This window comes from Eretmochelys imbricata, chromosome 7, assembly GCF_965152235.1.
Source record: "Eretmochelys imbricata isolate rEreImb1 chromosome 7, rEreImb1.hap1, whole genome shotgun sequence".
Classification (NCBI taxonomy): domain Eukaryota; kingdom Metazoa; phylum Chordata; order Testudines; family Cheloniidae; genus Eretmochelys; species Eretmochelys imbricata.
The window spans coordinates 3,966,528-3,981,886 of NC_135578.1; the positions used below are offsets into that span (position 1 = coordinate 3,966,528).

The following is a 15,359-nucleotide window of genomic DNA, read 5'->3' on the forward strand; positions in this document are numbered from 1 at the left end:
CTCCCGCTTGCTGCAATCAGATGTTTCACACATACGGGGGGGGGGGGTGGGCAAGGATGCGGTGCGCTATGGGGAGGGGCTGGAAAGAGGCAGGATGGGGATGGAGCAGGGGGCAGGAAGAGGCAGGGCGGAGGTGTGGCACTGAAGGGGTGGAGTGGGGGCAGGGCCTAGGGCAGAGCTGGGGGTCGAGCACCCCCCGCCACAATTAAAAGTTGGGGCTTGTGTGTAGTTCCTTAGGTGAAACTAAATATTCTCTTTCCTATAAACAGAAGCCAGAATAATTATATAATTTTGAAATTATTGCAAAAAATGTTCAACCTCCTCATAAAATGTGCATTAAAAAAACATTCCCTTTTCATACATTCTTTACTTTATGCACATTCAGCTAGTACAGTCTCACATCCTGCCTCATTCAGATTTCATCTCCCATTCGACAAAGAGCAAGGGAAAAGATGTAATGTCAAAATGCTATTGATCTATGACAGAGAAAAACTGGCTGATTAGTTTCAGCAATAGATACAGTTTTCAAAGTTAATGTAAACTTTACAAAATGTATTAATGTTCACCTAAGGAGCCATTACTATTGTCTTGAGAGTCTCTCTTCATTTCTATGACTTGTTTTTACCATTTAAAAAAAATAATCCATGCCAATATGGTCTCTACCACCCTGTAATGCTAAAACAATGTCTGTGCAGTGTAAAAAGCCTGATGTGATTGTCATTGTTTTTAATCACAAAAATGCAGTTTTCTTCCTCCTCCTCCCCAGATCTCCAGAAATATGTATTTAATAGAGGCCCAATTTCTTGCCAATTTTTATTAGTTTTGTGACTGAAAACTGTAATTAGACATGCTTCACTGACTCATACATGAATCCTTTTGTGATTTTATTATTATTCTTCCTGAATGTTGATGAACATGACTATTACAAATTCTATGGGATTTTTTTTATACCTTATTAAGCTACACATGACACAAGCCAGTTAAATAATGTCCACCGTCCAAATAAACTATTTTAGCTAGAAAAATGTAAATCTACAATAGGTAGGAAATAATCACCAAAAATCAGTGAATCCAGCATAGCTATTGCTTGCTTTGTGTTTCCACTATATGTAATTTAAAATAAATAAAAACATGACACTATGAATGCAACTTTAGTACAGATAAGTGCTTAACGTTTTAAGTAAATTTCATCAGAGAAGTTTCACTGAGAAAAACAAAACAGTAAGTAAACAAAAGCTATTTTTATTAGTAGAAAGGGAAACTAATAAGGGTTCTGAAAACCTTACTTCTTTAAATTCCAAAAAACAACTCCTCCCTCCTGACCTTTATGTAAGCAGAACAAAATAATTTCAAAGCAAATTAATTGAATGCAGCCAACCTTTGAAACAGCAGATAATTTTCATCAGATTTGTCCACTGTTAATCTGTTTTAGCCAACACTTAGCCACAATTTAAATATCATAAAGAGAAGCATGACAGAACTATTTAAGAAAAAATCCACGACACTACAATAAAAGCATCTTGAAATATTTTCTGAGTCAGTCCAGAGGTCTAAGAGTCCCGGGTGCAAGAGCGAATTCTCCATCTCCCCAGGCATGTGGTAAAGGTTATGCAATTGGGCTTCAGAGAGAGGGTGATGACTGACAAGCACACTTCTGCCAGTTGAGTAATGGAGCAGGGACTGGCCTCAGAGGAAGCTGTTCTTTCTCCGTTGCAGCAAGAAGATTAACATTAAAACTTTGTGTATTTGGACAGCTGCAAAGCATAGTCAGCAGCCCATTCCACAATGAACCCACATTGAGACTTTCTGTTGCAATGCTAGACATTACAGTCCGTGTTTGTCTGTCTGAGAGTTACAAAGCTAAGGAGAAATAACACAATGTCTCAATCAGACTCCCTACAAGTAGTTTTGAATGGTAAAAATGCTGGTTGCAAAGATGAGACCGAGGAGGCTCAAAATCAAGTACGAGCTAGCCTTAGCTGCAATCAACTGCCATAGAAAGAATGTTCCCTCATGTTTGGGAAGACAGAGGGCTACTCCACAAAAATTAAGCATCATCTTTGGCAATGGAGCATCAGCAGCCAACTTTTCAAACACTCAGATTAAATGCCAAACCAAAACTGATTACCTTGAATAAACTTCTTTTATATCTGGATAACATGTAACCTTAGTGCTTGTTTTTCAAAGCAAAGGGCAAACAGTAAATTCCCACATTATTGGTATTACTTATATTCCATAACAAGACACAAAAAGGAAGAAAATAATGGGAAAAGTGACAAGATCTCCATCTGAGAGATTCAGAAAGTGTGTGCTCCCTTCATTATCTAAGATCTTTCAGCTATGGTGAGAATGAGGTTCTAATATACCTGAAAAAGTTCGCAAGATGGGCAAAGGGTAAAACACAATTACCTAACCAATGGCATCTTCAAATCACTGGTAAGGCTCAATGGGGTGACTTGGATTCTTGTTTGAAAAACAGGAATGTGGCTGGAGCAATGATGCATCTGTATGAATGCAAGTGTCTGTACCGGGCTAACCTCTAGAAATTTTTTTGGTCTATGATTGACTGAAAGTAGTCTTTTGTCAAATAATGCACTTTAATCTGAGAACATTAGTTCAAATGATTTCTAGATTACATGGTTCTAAACCTATAACTTATTTGCCTCTACAATACATTGGAGATTAATTCTACCACTTATCCCTTCAGAATAGCCTTGAGGAAAGCATAAAAGTAATCGTTTAAACTACATAAAGTTGTAGCTGTATATTTCTCACAAAATTCAATTTTATATATTGTATGTTTCCTTTGGCTAGCAATTTTCACTAGTGTGTGATTTTTATTTTTAGAACTACTGTAGCTTGGCCCAATTTAAATCATGAAGCAGGGCGAAATAAAGACATTTTACAAAACAGCTAATTACAGTATAAAATGAAGATAGATGGAAGCCCTTATTTTCTGAACTGTACCCTTACCTGTCCTATATTTGATCTTAAAATACAAAATCTTTCTTCATTCATACGTGCCTTTAAGATGGTACCCAAAAAAATCTGGAAAAGGGTATTTCTATAAACAGGTTCAACAGAAGGAAAGTAGATATGTCTCTCTACTCTACTAGCAACTTCTATGAATGGTGTGGACAAAGTGAATAAGGAAGTGTTATTTACTCCTGCACAGGACATAAGAAACAGGGGTCATCCAATTAAATGAACAGGCAGCATGTTTAAACACACAAAAAAAGAAGTACTTCTTCACACACCACATAGTCAACCTGTGAAACTGGTTGACAGTGGATGTTGTGAAGGCCAAAACTATAACTGGCTTCAAAAAAGAATTAGATAAATTTATGGAGGATAAGTCCATCAATGGCTATTGGCCAAAATGGTCAGCAATGTAACCCCATTGTATCCCTAGCTTCTGACTGATCACTTGATAATTGCCCTGTTCTGTTCATTCCCTCTCAAGCACCCGCCATTGACATTGTCTGAAGGTAGGGTACTGGGCTAGATGGATCATTGGTCTGACCCAGTGTGGCCATTTTTATGTTCTATTGACATCAGTGGTTGCTGGGTGTGTGTATATGAAGGTAGAATTTGGCCACACAACCAACGTAGGCCTTGTGAAATGATGAAACATTTTCTTGACATAAGCTTCAAAATGAAAAGTAGTAGAGCAGAATACATAAATTCTCTGGAAGTGAACATCAATGGCAGCTATTGTGCTCTAGAGTGGAATCGCAGAAGAGATGGTGTATGCTTTGGAACAATTTAAAAAAGGATGGTAGTATGGTAATCTGGGATTCAGTCACTCCTTCTTAAAAGCCACTGTGCCCATGTCTGGATGAAAATTCCAGACAGTTCAAAGGCCAAAAGGTCCGTTTTATGCTGTGTTGTAACTACAGGCAACGTATCTAAACCCACAGTTATGAGTACATATTTGAAACATAGGATCAAGAAATTATTTTTCCTCTTTTCAAGAGGCTTCCACATTTCTGGGGATCCTTCCCCATGTCAATTGCCTCTATTTTTTCCCCTTAGTTTGCATCCATATGCTTGCACACACCTTGCTGACACCATCCTTGAAAATAAGGGGAACATCAGTCTTGAGGCAGCGATGGGTAATACTTCCATTAATCATAGGGCTGTTGGTGAACAACACACAGCACTTCATCTAGGTCTTCTTGGCCCGTAGAGACAGCCTGTAACTAAAGCAAGATCTCCAAAACAACAGTGCAGATTATTACCATTAGTTCATTGGCCTATACTTTTTGTCTAGTGAAGGCACAATTAGTTGTAACTGTATGTATTATTTGTATTATAGTAGGGGCAAGAGGCTGCAAATGGGTAAATGTCCCATTGTGCTAGTCACCGTGCTGTCAGATAGTAAGACATGCCCCAAAGCACTTAGTCTTCCGCTCCAATCCTGAATGTACTGATGCATGTGCTTAATTTTAAATGTGCATGTTTGCAAGATTGGGATCTAACATTTTAAGAGACATTTTGGAATCAACTATGTAAATCCTATAAAAAATTGCTTTTTATAAATAACATAAAATAATCTGTGTACCATGATGACCCCTAATTAATAATGTCAGCTCAGACTCCCCCTACACAAAATACTGAGATTTTTAAAATAAATGAACAGGAGAGGGTTTTGTTCTCTTGTAATATTTTAACTTGAAGCGGAAAGCTTCCCACACCAAACATGCATATGATCATTTCAGGAAGAAAATTCAACTTGAAAACATACAAAATCATGTGGGCCTACCCACAACAGCTCAGAGGAAAATAGCACTTACACTCTCTTTACTCCTAGTATGGGGAACTATCATGCTTTCCTTCCCCAGACATTCCCCTGCCTCCTTCTCTAACCTTTCTGTTCCGCCAGTGTATATCTTCCCTCCTACAATGTATTTCCCTGTCTCCCCCATACTAGCCTCCTTCCTCCTCATCCACCAGCCCCTCCATGTTCCTTTGAAGTAGAGGTGATCATTTCAGAAAGGGCAATCTGGCTAGATTCAGTCCACACCTGCCTTATTCCAGCAGGCCTGAGGATAGACAATGACAGAGCTTGAAAGACATACAAAGAGCTTTGAAAAGGGCGACAGAAGATTAGCTTCAGTTTTCACCATGAGAAGTAAAAAAAAAACAATTAAAAACTGATCAGTAACTTTCTTGCAGTCCTGTCCCAAATCAGGCCTGTTTCTTACAGATCTGTTTAAAACACTGCATAGTTAATACATATTACATCATTTAAATCAGTTTTAAAGAGAATGTTTTAATGTTCAGGTTAACTAAGTTCATGGACCAAAGGCTGCGTTAACAGCCCTAGCATTCAGCAAATTACCTAAGAATGTGAATACTTCCAATGAAGACAATAAGACTACTCATATGCTTAAAGTTAGGCAAGTGTTTAAGGACTTTACTGAATCAGGCCCTAGAGGCCAAGTCTTTCTCCACCGAACAGGTGGAACATGGCAAGCAGCAGTGCAAACTTACCCCACTTTTAGACACTACTGATCTGGATCAAAAGCAGCACTTATGTAAAAGTTGGTATGTGGCAGATACCCCACACAGGCCCTGAAAGGGTTAAATATCTACCTGAGGGGACCAGTTAGAGTACCTGGCTGCAACCGGAAGGAGAGGCAGGTTTACTTGAACAAGAGTGTCAGCTGGGGTCAGGGTATGCTAGATTATAAAGACAGGAAGTTTGCAGCAGAAAGAGGTTGTAGGGACACAGTATGCAGTTCCTCTCTGGGAGCAGAGGAGGGGAGGGAAAACCCAAGAGGGATAATAACCCCTGGGTTCTAGCCTTACAACAGGGGTGGCCAACTTGAGCCTGAGAAGGAGCCAGAATTTACCAATGTACATTGCCAAAGAGCCACAGTAATAGGTCAGCAGCCCCCCATCAGCTCCACCCCCCACTCCCAGCGCTTCCCACCCACTGGCAGCCCCACCGATCAGCGCCTCCCCCTCCATTCCCGCACCTTGTGGCATGCAGGAGGCTCGGGGGGGAAGGAACGAGGGCACGGCAGGCTCAGAGGAGGGGGCGGGAAGGGGTGGAGTGGGGGCTTGACTTGTGGCAGAGCCAGAGGTTGAGCAGTGAGCACCCCTTGGCACATTGGAAAGTTGGTGCCTTTAGTTCCAGCCCCGGAGTCGGTGCCTGTACAAGGAGCTGCATATTAACTTTTGAAGAGCCGCATGGGGCTCCGGAGCCACAGGTTGGCCACTTCTGCCCTAGAAGAGTCAACCCCAGAGAAGTTGTGGGGAAAGGAAGCCTCAGAGGGTTAGGCAGGAAGAATATCAGGGAAATAGCTGCTTGTTATAGGATCCCTGGTCTGGAACCCAGTGTAGAGGGCTGGCCTGGGTTCCCTACCAGCCATTGGGAAGTGGCACAGCTACACTGGGGACATCAACTGGACAACTAGACTGGAGAGACTTTATTACCCAAGAAGGGGAAGAATACTGTGACTTGGCCTGAGAGCTAAGAAACAAAGGCTTGGCACTGCAGCTCCTGAGGAGCCACAGACGGACAGTGAGAGGATGGGCTGAGGAACCACAAGAAAAGGATGTACAACTGGCAGAACTAATCCGCAGGTATGGCCAGAGGAGGTACCCCTGCAATAAGTAGTAGAGGTCCCCTGGACAAAGCCACACTCCAGTTAAACCAACTGAGCTGAACCTGCTCACAGCAGTGGAAAACCTGGCACTCAGTGGAATATGAAGAAATTATGCATCATGTGCAGTAATGATGGTTCTTCGAGATGTGTGTCCCCATGGATGCTCCACTGTAGGTGCACTTGCATCCCTGCCCTGCTGAATGGAGAACTTTGGTAGCAGTGCCTGCTCACGTGCTGTCTCCCACCTCATGTTGTGGCTCAAGGCTAACGAGCATTGCACAGACAAAGCTCCCTCAGTTCCTTCCCTATCAAGAACTCTGAGTGGAAAAAAGAAGGGTGGGTCATGGAGCACCCATAGGGGCACACGTCTTGAAAAACCTTCATTATTGCATAAAGTAACTTCCTCCTCTTCTTCGAAGTGTTCCTATGGGTGCTCCACAGTAAATTACTCCCAAGCAGTATCCCTAATGGGAGGCTGGAGCTTCAGAGTCGAGTCTGTTATGGATGACAATACTGTGAAGCTGAATCTAGCGTCAGTAGCAAAGTCCTCAGTGATGGCACAGCGTTCTGCAAAGGTATGCACAGATGCCCATCTGGCTGCTCTGTAGATTTCCAGGGTAGAGACATCCTTGAAGAAGGCAATCAAAGAGGAAACCGATCTCATGGAGTGTGTATGGATTCCAGATGGAGGTACTACATTGCAAACACAATAGCAGTGTTTGATGCAGTTCAAGACCCACTTAGAGAGCCTCTGGGCTGATACTGCTGCACCTTTTGACCTAGCCACAATGGAAAGGAAAAGCCTAGGAGATTTCCTAAAAGCCTTCGTACTGTACAGGTAGAAGACCAGGGCTCTCCTAACATCTAGTGTGTGTAGAATGGCTTCCCTATTATCACGGTGCGGCTTGGGATAAAAGGTCAGGAGGTGAATGAGTTGGTTCATGTGAAAGGCCGAAGGAACCTTGGGGATGAACAGCAGGTGGGGCCTGAGCATAACCTTGTCATGAAAAAAATACTGTAAAAGGGAAGCGCACCATAAGAGCCACTATATTCCTTATCCCCCTCACTGAGGTGATGGTGACCTGAAACGCTGACTTTACTGACAGATGTGTAAGTGAACTTAACGTAAGACCGGCCATACTTGGTCAGACCAAAGGTCCATCTAGCCCAGTATCCTGTCTTCCATCAGTGGCCAATACCAGGTGCCCCAGAGGGAATGATCAGAACAGGTAATCACCAAGTAATCCAACCCATTGCCCATTCCCATCTTCTGGCAAACAGAGGCTATGGACACCATCCCTGCCCATCCTGCCTAATAACCATTAACGGACGTATCCTCCATGAACTTACCTAGGGTTTTTTTTAACCCTGTTAAAGTCTTGGCCTTCACAACATCCTTTGGCAAGGAGTTCCACAGGTTGACTGTGCGTTGTGTGAAAAAATACTTCCTTTTCTTTGTTTTAAAGCTGCTGCTTATTAATTTCATTTGGTGACCCCTAGTTCTTGTGTATGAGAAGGAGTAAATAACACGTCCTAATTACTTTCTCCATAGCAGTCATGATTTTATAAACCTCTATCATACCCCCCTTCATCATCTCTTTTCCAAGCTGAAAAGTCCCAGTCTTATTTCTCTCTCCTCCTATGGAAACCCTAATCATTTTTGTTACCCTTTTCTGAACCTTTTCCAAGTCCAATATATGTTTTTTTGAGATGGGGCATCCACATCTGCACATAGTATTCAAGATGTGGGCATACCAGGGATTTATACAGGGGCAATATTATATTTTCTGTCTTATTATCTATCCCTTTCTTAATGATTCCCAACATTCTGTTTGTTTTTTTGACTCCCACTGCACCTTGAGTGGACGTGTTCAGAGAACTATCCACAATGACTCCAAGATCTCATTCTGAAGTGGTAACAGCTAATTTAGACCCCATCATTTTATGTGTATAGTTGGGATTATGTTTTCCAATGTGCATTACTTTGCATTTATCAACACTGAATTTCATCTGCCATTTTTTGCCCAGTCACCCAGTTTTGTGAGATCCTTTTGTAGCTCTTTGCAGTCTGCTTGGGACTTAACTATCTTGAGTAGGTTTGTATCATCTGCAATGTTTGCCACCTCACTGTTTACCCCAGGGTCATAGGTTTGAAGGGTGGTCTGCTCAGATCCTTTAATACTAAATTCAAGTCCCGTGATGGGGTAGGATTGTCTGGGTTGGGGAAAGAGGTTTGCTATGCCCTTGAGGAACCTCTTTGTAGTTGGGTGCAAGAAAACTGAGTCCCCTCTGTTTGTTGATGAAAAGTCGCTATGACCGCCCTGTGGACCTTGAGCGAGCTAAAATATAATCCTGACTTCTTTAGAGCAAGTAGATAATCTAAGACTACCGGGAGAGTAGCAGATGTCGTGGTAATTTGTCTGAAATGGCACCAAAACTGAAACATGGTCCACTTTTGTAGGTAAGTATGATGGGTAGCCAATTTCCTACTGTGTAAGTAACACTTCCTGTACCTCCTCAGAGCAGGATATCTTTATATGTTGGAACCATAAAGGAGCCAGACCTTGAGCCAAAGTATCCATAGGTCGGGATGGAGAGTGAGTCCTTCGTTCTTTGAGAGGAGGTAAGGAGTGGGTTGAAGAGGGACTGGCAGGCACGTCACCAGCTGTCACAGGGAAGGGTACACATCTGTCTCAGCCAGGTGGAAGCAGTCAGTATAATATTGTGCACTCTCTCTCTCTCTAACAGGATTTACAGCAATACAACAAATGGGGGAGAGGTGTATAAAGGCCCTGGTCCCATGAGAGAAGGACAGCATCCCCTAAGGAGTGCTGACCAAGGCGTGCTCTAGAGTAGTAGTGTGGGCATTTCTTGCTCAAGTAAGTGGAGAACAGGTCTACTGTCAGTGTCCCACACTGTGTGAATATGTCATGGAGTATTACTGTGTTTATCTCCCATTCATGGTTGTGTGGGAATTTGTGACTGAGACTGTTCACTGTTGTGTTGCATGCTCCGGCAGGTAGGCGGCTGATATTGTAATACTGTGGGAAATGTACCAGTTCCGTAGTCTTAGTTCTTCTGTGCAAAGAGAGGGCAATATAGTGCCCCCAACGATTTATGGAGCATATGCACACTACGTTGTCTGTCACAACATAGCTTGTTCTGGGGAGCCCTCTGCAGGTAGGAGACAAGCCTCCTGGTAACACCCTAGCAATTCCTTTAGGGAGGGCCACAACCTTGTTACTCTTTTGTTAAATTAGAAGCACTATCATAGGCTAACATAATTGGCAGGCTTTTGCTCAAGGTGCTAAAAGCCCCATGCAAATTTGTAGGTAACATAATGGATGTCTAAATTTTAGGGTAACAGGTGAGCCACTACCATGAAAAGGACCTTGGAGACTACTTTGGGAGTTAATGATAACCCAAAGAGGATTACTCAGTACTGGTAATGGCCCTGTCCTAGGGTAAATCTGAGGAACTGTCTGTGGGATGATAAGATTGAAATATGGAAATAAGCATCCTGGAAGGCGAGGGCCAAGAACTAGTCTCCCTGTTCCAAAGCAGGAGTAATCACTGCCAGAGTGACCATCTTGAATTTTTGAGCCTTGACAAACTTGTTGAGTGCTCTCAGGTCAAGTATGGATCTCCAAACTCTCTTTTTTGGGGGAGTATCAAGAAGCAACAAGAGTAAAACCTTTGCCTCATAAGTGCTGAGGGTTCTATGGCTCCTACATGGAGGAGATGATCCATCTCTTGTCACAACAGACTCTTGTGAGAAGGGTCCCTAAAGAGACAGGGAAGGGTGTTGAGGGTGAGATGGAGGTGAAATGAATTGAATATCCATTGCAGTGAATTTTTAAACCCATTTGTCAGATGTTATCCATTCCTATTTGCTGTGGAACAGAGCAAGGAAGCATCCATAGGGATGTGAAGGGTTGGTCAACATCAGATGGTATTGAAAGGAGTTGTCTGGTGGCGCCCCGATCAATCCATCAAAACTGGTGCTTTGAAGTGGATGGTTGGGAAGAAGAAAGCTGTGGGTCCAATGGCTTGTGCTTTGAGAACCTGGACTTTTTCCTTTGAGGCTCATAAAAAGCACTAAGTTGGGTAGTATACTGTATGAGATTTAAGGCTGAGAACTGTATTTTCTCTGTATATGAAGGCTGAGAACTGTATTTGCTCTTCTGGCCAGATGTGTAAATCCCTAACAACTGAAGAGTCTTTGAGTGTGTGGAGGGATGCATCCCATCATCTTCTCCGCGAACAACTTGGTGCATTCAAAAAGAAGGTCCTCTATAGTTGTCTATACTTTCTTGGGGAAGCCAGAAAAACGTAGCCAAGAAGTCTGCCGCATCACAACAGCTGTGGAGATGGATCGCACCGCTGTATCAGTTGCGAGTGCTGACTGAAGTGCCATCTTGGCCACCAGTTACCCTTGACTGAGAATGGCCCTAAACTGATGCTTGTGTGATTCCGGAAGTTGATCAATAAACAAATTGAGTTTGGAGTAACTGAAGTAGTCATATTTTGCTGTTAGGGCCCAATAATTCCCGATGTGGAACTGTAGCGTGCCAGATGAATAAGACCTATTTGGGAGAAAGGCAAAGTGTTTTCAATCCTATCATAAGGGGTGGACTTCACCTGATGTTGCGACCTCTGGAATTCACCACACCCACAATGATCGAATTAGGGGGTGGATGGGAGAAAAGAAATTCTGTACCCTTGGCTGGAATATAATATTTCTTATTGGCCCGTTTACAAATTGGCTGGACCAATACAGGGGTCTGCCATATAAGCATGGCTGGATCCAAGAGAGCCTCGATGATGGGGAGGTCTGCTTTGGATGAGGGAGAGGAATGCAAAATGCCCAACAGCTTATGTTGCGACTTTTTTACCTTCTCTATAGGTCATTGCAGAGTGTCTGTCACCCACTTTTCTAAGTCTTGAAAGAGCTTAAAATCATCTCCTAGAGATGGCGGAGGGGGCATCACTGCCTCATCTGGTGAGGAAGATGAGATGTTGGTCTGTGGTCTCTTCCTCAAGGTCATCCTCCTGTGCATCCCTCATCTCTTCAGGGGCTCAGGATACTAGGGCTGAGGGAGGGCGCCTCATTGGTTCATGGTAGGCCACGCTAGATGTTCAGGAGGCATGTCGTCTATACACCTCCCACAGGTCCCAACAGAGCCACTGGGATGGCTGGAAGGATCCTGGTGGTTAGCACCATGGTTGTCTATACCAGGGTGGTTGAAAGCCAGACAGATGGTACAGCTGTGGAGGCCCAGATTGGTAATGGGGATTATAAAATGAGTGGAAGGAGCGATGGGAGACAATCTCTTCCTGCTCACTGTCCGACTCTCCACTGAAGAATGGAGGTGCATGGTGTAGAATCTCAAGCTCAGAGTAAGCTCTGGTACCAAGCAGAGGAGACTCAGGGCTTGTCTACACTGGCAATTTACAGCACTGCAACTTTCTCACTCAGGAATTTACTTTGTGTAATGACCCATCCACTCCCAGTCTCTATTCAAGCCTAAGTTAATTTGGGTCATTACACAAAGTAAAACTATTTCCCCATGTTTATCCCCACCCCCCACTGTTCCTCAGACGTTCTTGTCAACTGCTGGAAATGGCCCACCTTGATTATCACTAAAAAGAGGTACCCCACCCCCCCCACCCCTGCTCTCCTGCTGGTAATAGCTCACCTTAAGTGATCATTCTCGTTACAGTGTGTATGGTAACACCCATTGTTTCATGTTCTCTATGTATATAAATCTCCCCACTGTATTTTCCACTGAATGCATCCAATGAAGTGAGCTGTAGCTCACAAAAGCTTATGCTCAAATAAATTTGTTCGTCTGTAAGGTGCCACAAGTACTCCTTTTCTTTTTACACTGCATGAGGAAGACTATTCTTTCAGCTGACAGTCTGATCCTGTAAAGTGCACAATGTCTCCTACTGGAGCTGAACACCCTCAACTCCCAAATGCTACAATGAGAGTGGAAGGCATTTAGCACCTTATAGGAATGGGAGATAAGTATCCATCTTGAATACACCTCTAAATGTGATCCTGAAGTTAGCATGTAAGTGGTTAAAATAAGGTTGTAAATATCTATTTAAGACTTACTGCAATTTAATCATCAATTTAAATTATTTCTGAACCCTTATCACATTTGAATATATCAACATAAGTTGAAGCTACTGCTCTCATTTAAAATTAGAATTTTTCCCTTTATGTATTTTTGAAACACAAGAAGTTTACTGGTACCACTGCTTACTAATTTAGTTCTCTTTTACTATGTCTCCAGGCTATGAAATACTTACCATATTCTAGAAAAAAATTAATTCAGTTATCCATATCGCTAAAAAATGTTTATATAAAAAGTTGTCTCTGATAATTTTTAAAAAATGAGCTGCAGTACTGTCTTGAACAGCACTTTCAATGAAAACCATGTTCAGCCTACAGTATTTCTTCCCCCTCCCTTTACCCCCTTAAGATTTGCCTTTTCAATGTGATCTATCAGACAATTTAGATCAAAGAAATCCAGGCCAGGCCTGGTTAATAGTTGGAACTGCTTTTTTCTTTTTAATCTCCTGTAACTTTTACAAGTAAAGATTGGCAATTAACCACATTTTATTGCCTTCACCAGGTAACAACACTAATTCCCAAAGGGAGTGACTTGAAAGAATGCAAAGTTAACTAATTTGTGTGCAAAAAGTTATATACATAACTGTGTCACTTTAAAATTATAATTCTTGATAAACTGTTAAAGAAAATGGGGAGTAATAAGTTTCTAGGTTCTTAATGGCAATCTAAATGTTTCTAATGTATATTTGTACAGATTTTTTAAAAGTCAGTTCTGCAGTAAGACATGACCAGACGGATAGATGTGTACAGGAATATGAAACTTGAAAAGTGCTTCAATCAAAGCTACTGCAAAGTTTAGAGCTCTTTAATATGATAAATGTGCATTATAGAAAATACAGTAATATTATATTATATACAATATTTTATATGTATACACACACACTGGACATAAGGGAAAGCAGCAATGCTCAGCCCATTTGGAGCAGACACAAGCCTTTGATACTACTGGCATAGGAAAATGCACACTTGCCCTCAACAATTATTACACTTGTAGACATCTGCTTTAGGGGGTAGGTAATCATTATTGTTGCCTGTGACAGTGCTGACCAGCCAGCCCTCTGTCACTCCAGCTCCAATTAAGTGAGGTGAACTGGAGCTGACTAGAGGAATCTGAGCCTGATTGGCAGAGGTGGAGCAGCTGCCAGCTTGATTAGCCTAGAGTTATATACAGGCTCACAGAAAGGATGCAAAGGGCAGGGGGAGAAGCCAGAGAGTTGAGGAAGAGGGGTAGTTCTCCCCTTCTAGCTGCAAGAAAGAGATGCCCCTAAGGCTGGAACCCCCAGCGATATATGTTGAGAGGTGGTGGGTTTGTACTGTGTAAATAAACGGCACCGGGGTGGTGAATGCTGAACCAGAAGATCTCAGTGGTTTTTGGAGCACAGCAAAGGTAGGACAGACGGGGGCCCTGCTATACCCTGTTACACTCCCCATATGCAGCTTTGCAGTTGAGGAGGGGAATTCCAATGCTGGGACAGCCATAATTGTTATCATGAAATCATTTTAAAACTATGGTCAAAAGCAGGGATTTCATATTAGTTATCAATGGCATATTGTTCTTAGGTCATTAATGCCCATTTAATGGGACTTTATAGATAAACTTCATCATATCAAAACTAATGATCTCTTAACTTGAAACTGATCAGATGCAAATTACGTTCCTTCAAAGGCCATGCCACCAGTTTTCCTCCATCATTTCTCAGGGCTGCTATGATTTAAGTTCACCTTCTTACAAATGGGAGCAAAACCGCAGGTGGTATAAGTTGTCATACATCCACTGCCAATTTACACCAACCAACAATCTGCTCATGACCTTTATTTCATGACAAGTGGTAAATTTCTGTGCATAAATTACATAGCCTATCAGTAATAAAGATTAATAAAATATATAAACAATCAGGGTAAAAATATTTATAAAATTCAGTGAATCTTTAATTGTGCCCATATGGCATGTTCAATGGTATCTTTAGTTAAGACAATTTACAGCCACTACTTTCAATTTACTCACATATTTCAATGTGGGGCTTTAGATATATGTACATTCTTATTTCATGGTCAAAAATACTTCAAGTGCTTCATAAGAGACCTCGCAAGAAACGGAATATTCATATAACATTTTAGTAAAAATATTTTATTTCCAAACTGAGAGTATTTTGTATTTGAGAGAAATTGAGTATTTGTTATGCAGCCTATAAAGGAGCCAGAAGCATTATTTTGGACTTTTATAAGGATGTTAGTAGCTTTGGACCCTAAAGGGGACACAGAACCAGTGCACAGGAAATACTGTAATGTACTCTTGGTGACCATGAAAGAGATATAGTCCTCTAGTTGCTGACCTACTGAAAGCATAAAGGTCCCTTCTGCTAGTACCAATTAAACAGCTTCTTCTGTTGTTGAAATGGTAGAGAAATTCTCCTCCCAGTACATTTGTTCAACTTGTAATTGTGTTCAGTGTCTTTAAGACATTGTTGAGGTCGCTGTTTGCCCCAAAGTTTTCCAGTGTATGTTTCATGAAGTGTTATACTGTGGAAAATATTTGGGAGGGAGCAGTTCTACAACAGGTGGCATCTTCTCAGAAAAATACAATACTAGAAATGGCTTAT

The 15,359-nt window shown here is 42.0% G+C and overlaps 1 protein-coding gene across 3 annotated transcripts in view; it reads right to left on the bottom strand.

The window, feature by feature from the left end:
* The window catches only part of FHIT (fragile histidine triad diadenosine triphosphatase), a 1,103,012-nt gene that overhangs the window by 1,079,827 nt on the left and 7,826 nt on the right, over nucleotides 1–15,359 (bottom strand). The window contains exon 1 of one of the 3 annotated variants that reach the window (XM_077822780.1): nucleotides 4,061–4,451. The exons of the other annotated variants lie outside the window; for them this stretch is intronic. The gene's annotated coding sequence lies outside the window, so the exon portion shown is untranslated. Of the gene's footprint in view, nucleotides 1–4,060; nucleotides 4,452–15,359 lie in introns of those variants that run through there. 3 annotated transcript variants of the gene reach the window in all.